The 5613-nt window shown below is 33.5% G+C and overlaps 1 long non-coding RNA gene across 1 annotated transcript; it reads right to left on the bottom strand.

The window, feature by feature from the left end:
- Positions 1 to 1946: 1946 nt before the first annotated feature.
- On the bottom strand, positions 1947 to 5135 carry LOC142336870 (uncharacterized). Its single transcript, XR_012758917.1, has 2 exons — positions 4821 to 5135; positions 1947 to 2203 (listed from the first exon to the last, which is right to left on the bottom strand). It is a non-coding gene; the product is annotated as an uncharacterized LOC142336870 (long non-coding RNA).
- Between the last annotated feature and the right edge of the window lie 478 nt (positions 5136 to 5613).

Below are 5613 nucleotides of genomic sequence, written 5' to 3'. Positions count from 1 at the left end.
TTCTTTTTGCTTGTTTTGTTGTTTATTTTTTTCTCCCGTAGTCTTTTTAATGGTGTGAGATCTTGTGAGCGCTGTAATGAGGCCTGTCATTATGCAATTCATTTAGTAGTTTGTGGAACGATTTTTTTTTCAAAGATCTTTTTCTGATTATCTCTTCATTTGGTCGACAATTACGTCAAAAATGTAGATGAGTGCTGGTCGGAACTTCATGTGCAAACGCACATTAGCGAGCCCCCTTGTTATAACGTATAACTTCAAATGCAATCACAAGTCAATGTTTTTTAATATCCGTTTCCACTGTTTCACTCCGTGACAAGTGTGATAGTTCCAACACTTGGATCGCAAAAGGATCCCTGCTGTTTGATTTTAGCGATGTTTTCGATTGGATTCATCGACGAGATCTTATGAAATTGTCGTTTTCGGACGTACATTGACCCCACTGAATTCTTCATGATTAATCGACGAGACCCTAGCAATCGATGTTCCAGAAATGTCGGTGGTAACATCTACAGGTACGTTTTATTGCAGGTAGCACCACTAGCAAAATTAAATTCAATCAGAAAACAAACGATGCGCTCAACTTATCTAGAATGAATTATTTGATAAAAACTCTAGGTTTTAAGCACTATAATTAGCCAGGAGACTTGCAGAAAATTACATTTCAACGGCAGGTTCGAAAGCATCTCAAATGCAAATTCAAGGGTGTAATGAAGAAAGTGATTCCAATATTTTCTCAGTTCGAAACTATAATTTTACTTATGTGTTATATGTTATCTCCAGTGAAATGGTTGAAATGCTACTCTCGAAAGCATCTTTTTTCTTAAGTCCACATGTTCGCAACTGCAAACTTCGGAGTGGTTTTTTGAAAAAGTTAAACCGAGCAGTTTGAATCGCTTGATATCTTGAAGCATATGCTTTGAAGCAAACGAAAAGCATTGAAAGTATATAAAAATTGCAGATAATTTCAAAAAAAAATTAAGCAACCTTTTTTAGCAATTCCTCGTACCTTTACATTTTCGTTCTTTTAGTAGAGTCAATTCAGTTCAAACTGAATGATCGAAAACCTACATTTAAAACTCTTCAAGTGCTTTTCCGTAGGTGAATTTGGTATAGCTTTATATACTATGTATAAGTTGAGATGAGGCCCAAGTGAGAATTAGGTAATTAGTTACCCAAGATTGCTAACCTCTGGTCGTATCAGTTTTTGCCTGCCTGATATAAAACTGTCAGGATTGTCTTGCCTACCTGCTATATTTTATTGTAAAATAAAAAAGCTAACACGGAGAAATTAAGTACAATTTGTCTAGAACCTTCTATATGTCAACTATGCAGAATGAATTCATGAACTTCTCAATCATTTTGCAATTTCCATTTTTAAATGCAAAATTGTTTTTTTTTCGATAATTTTCCTTATATATGTTGTATGCAAGTTGCAGCTTGAAAAGCCTAGAAGATTAGCTTTCCAGATGACGTTTATGAGGGCAAAACCGCAAATTCCACGTAAATTTCAGCTATTTTGTAAACTAGAATTGCAAACAGTACTGCAAATTCATCGCAGTTATATTCTAGGTAAGTTGCGTTGAATAAATTATATTGCATGCAATTTTATCTTTTTACCTGCAATCTTACGCAATTTTACCAGGATGCATGCCAATTTTACGCAACAAAATTTTTCTGAAAACATGCTAGGCCATAATAACGAAAATTGAAAAGAGTTTCTGCCACTGACGAATTGAAGCATAAATTATTTTGTAATGGTCACGAAACAATCGAGCCACTCCAGTCGCTATGATAAACAATGGGGTTCCAAAAAAAAAACATTTTAATTAATGAGAAAAAATTTCAATTTTCAGAAGAACATTATATTAAATATTCAAAAAACTTTATTTAAATTATTCTAATTACAGAATTCATTCTAATTAAAATCGCTATCAAAAATAATAAAGTACGAAAAAAGTTTTACTGCAATAATAGTGGTTCGTAAAATTCAAAGTTTCATCAAAATCGGCCGTCGTAACCGAATTTCTTGTGAATCAAATTTCAGTAATCGTTCTCCTGCGACGTGTAAACTGACAAATTCTTCAATACTGTTGAAAATTTCGTCACCAACTCTAACTTTCCCTTTCAGATCCAAAAGTAAAACGTGAAGAATGTCACCTTTGGACTTGATAGATAAAATGAATTGTCCAGGGAAGTTTCGATCCTGCTTTAGGAAAAGGGAGTGAACCATTCCAATAATAAAACGCAATAGTACTTTATATAAGTAAAATCATTCTTTAACAAAGTTCTATTATGTTTCATAATTTAAAAAAGTCAAATATCTTATTTATCCAAAACAAATAACCAGTGAATTCTATACTAAATTTTAAGTTGCGTTAGGGCGCCGGTTTTCGTTTTTGTTTTAATCTTTTCCTACAAGGATTGACAACCATGAAAAACTTTTGTCAAATGTTTGTAAACCATTGCACCATTATTCAAACATACAAAACTGTTAACGATAACATACAATTCGATGACGCTGGTATAGCCAAAATCTTCTGCGGAGAGCAAAAAATAATAATTCTATGGTTCCATGGCTATCATATCTGACATCATGCAAATCCATATTGAATTTTCAATTTGTAGTGTATTTCAGTGTATTTCAATTTTCATAATGCGCAGTTTATCGTCATTAGGATTGAAATGAGACAACTGAATTCACCCATGCTAACTTCATTCTTTATAGTCTCAAACATTACTCATGGGTTGAAATTGAATCAGCAGTATAATGTCAAAGTTTTGTGGCTTATTTCTTGTAATTACTGTAGTAGTAATCACACTCTTTATGCTTCTGCATATTTGTAGTTATGTTCCACAACGCGCAGCGTACTTAGCTCAATGGTTACAACCAACTTGAAACGCAACTTAGATGGTACAAATATCCACGCGGAAGTTTAAATAGCAGATAAAGCAAACCTTGTTAGCGGGACTTAAGCTCAACAAACTAGTTTTTATACATTAAATTTCAATCAAAAATCAAGACTAGTCAGTTTAAATTGCGATATGAACAGAGTAATCGCCATCAACTAAAAACAATGCCTTTTGATTGATTCAGCAGTTATTTTCTCTGTCGCCAACCTCGAGGTACATACTGCCGAAAAAATTAATGGTCGTCCATGGATGCAAGTTTTCAGCTGTGTTGTTTTGTCTAATAGCTCTGATTTTTTTTGTTTCTGGTTAATGGAAGTGGAACGGCTTTAAGCATTTCAAAGAGCAAGGCAATAGTTTTGAGACAGTTGTCCTTTGTTTTTTCCCGTTATGAAGTGCGCGTACAAAACTTTTTATACAGTTAATTTTGCATTTGTTTTTTTCTTTCTCTCGTGTTCAGCTGAGTCATGTTCGCAAAAAACGCATTAACTCTTCACTTTGCTGCCTTGATTCAGAAATGAAAAATCTCACGTGTTTGGCGAACAACGAGTCTTACAAAAAAATAAACGAAGTTAAAAATGGTCATTTTAAAGCATTGTTTTTTATTAAAAATTTGTCGTAATTACATTAAACTTTTTTTAAATCTTTGAAATGACATGACACTATAGTCTACTCCTAAGACAATCTGAAACCAAACAAAAGAATTTTGTGCCACCCTGACCAAAAGAGTTATGTTAGAGCTGAGGTTTCGAATAAATGTGAAACTTTTGATTTGACAAACCATCACCTTTTAATGCCAAACTTCGATGTAGTGTGTCTCTTTAAAAGCTCCAAGAAGAGATTTTTAGTAAAATTTTATTAGTTTTTTGTAGCTTACCTTATTCTGGCATTTTGCTACATGATTTTTTGTCTGACTTTGTTGTTCCCATAGAAAAGCAATTTCCTTTGGCAGTTAAAACCGGCTTCGATCAAAAGAAGTAGAAGATTTTATCTGATTTTTAAAGTAAAGCTTAAAAAATGTCAGAACAACTGTTTCTGATATAAAAAATCTGCTTTTCTTCTGAAAATCAGAAGATACCAACCTCTCATGTTCTTTTTCAATTTACTTTCATGGGATGTTTTTTTAAATAATAATGTACATTGGTGATAAAAAAGCGACTGTAATTTCATTTCCATGTTCAAGTATAAAAATAAAAATCAAAAACTGACAACCAAAAAATGACACCTCAAGATAATTATTTTGCTTGCTTCAACAGAATCTTGATATTTCAATGTTCAATCAAAACATTTTAAATCTTCTAAACGATTGTTCATAGTTTAATTGATTCATACACACAGAACCTATGCAAATTATGCCTTATCAAATAAACAGTAGTCAAAGTTGAATTTTTAAAATTTCTAAGGATACCCAGACAGTTATTTTCATCAAGATCATTATGCTTTCTAGGTATTTGAATGGGCATAACTGAGAACTGGTTCTCTTAAGTTACGTAATATATCTTTTTCACCTAATGCCCGTAGTTCTAGCGAACTGCACTAGTTTTGTCTCTTCTTAGACTATCGAAGCAGCGCTACAACGCGCAATAATTTGCAAACAAGGGTTTCTGATGCTTCACATGTTTCTCTTGAGAAATAGGAATATCGTAACTTAAACGTAAACGCTTTGTAAGAACCTGAAATTTTTTTGGATTCGTTTTTGCATGCGTGCCATAAAACATTAAAACCCAATTAATTATTTGGTTTTTTAAATGCTAAGATCTAGTGTTAAGAGCATAATAATTGTCTGCTCATTCGAGCATGTCGAAAAATGAAGAAAGCTGGAATAAACAATTTTTTGTTCTTTGAGTAAAAAAAAAACAAACTATTCATGGAGTTCAGTGAACATAAGGGAGAGCTTTTTGGAATGGCCGTGCCTGTCGTATTAGAAAATCCCCATCATCCAACAATAACTTCTTCCAGTCTTTCGTCAAACCATGAAAACAGCTGCCAGATATGTTGTTCATTTGCTCGTCTATAGTCTATAACTAAATATTAAATAAACTATGTAACAATAAGACATAAAGCAAAGTGTGCATTTGTCTACTACAATAGCATGCAGACTTTTGCATGCTAGTCTTTATGAACCGAGTTTGAGCTAATAGTCAGCGAATAGTTCTGTCAGATTAAACTAAAGGCATAATTTAGAAGCATCTAAATTTAAAGCGTTCAGCATTGTTATACCGCATAGAGTACAGATAGATTAGTGACTAATGAGTGGTTTCATCTATTGCACCATCGTCGGTGCCTTTCTGATGATTCTATGAACTTTCAATTCGTCCTCTTTTTAAATTTTTTTTAAGAATGCTGAAACTTGAGGTTCCAGTGCAAAATTACCGTTAATTAGATTCAACATGTTACCAGACCAAAATAACAGAATAAACATACGCAAATATCTCATGAATGTCTGGACAATGATCGCAAACCGTTCGATCATCAGGTATTTCCGCATAATAGGATGTGATCAGAGGTTTCTTTTGGTCTGAGTAGGGTACCATCAGCATCCATCGTGGGCCTGAAAGGAATTATCAGAAGTCATTCCTGTCTGATAGGGTGCGATCATTGGGTCATTTCAGTATTGAGAGGGTCCCTTTCAGACCAAAATGACCTCTGATCCTGTTGTTATAGTAAAAGAGGCATCTAATTAGACTCTACTGCGCTCCAAAGTTG

This window comes from Convolutriloba macropyga, chromosome 3 (assembly GCF_964194025.1).
Source record: "Convolutriloba macropyga chromosome 3, txConMacr16.3, whole genome shotgun sequence".
NCBI classification, from domain to species: domain Eukaryota; kingdom Metazoa; phylum Xenacoelomorpha; order Acoela; family Convolutidae; genus Convolutriloba; species Convolutriloba macropyga.
This window is presented reverse-complemented; position numbering and strand designations above follow the sequence as displayed.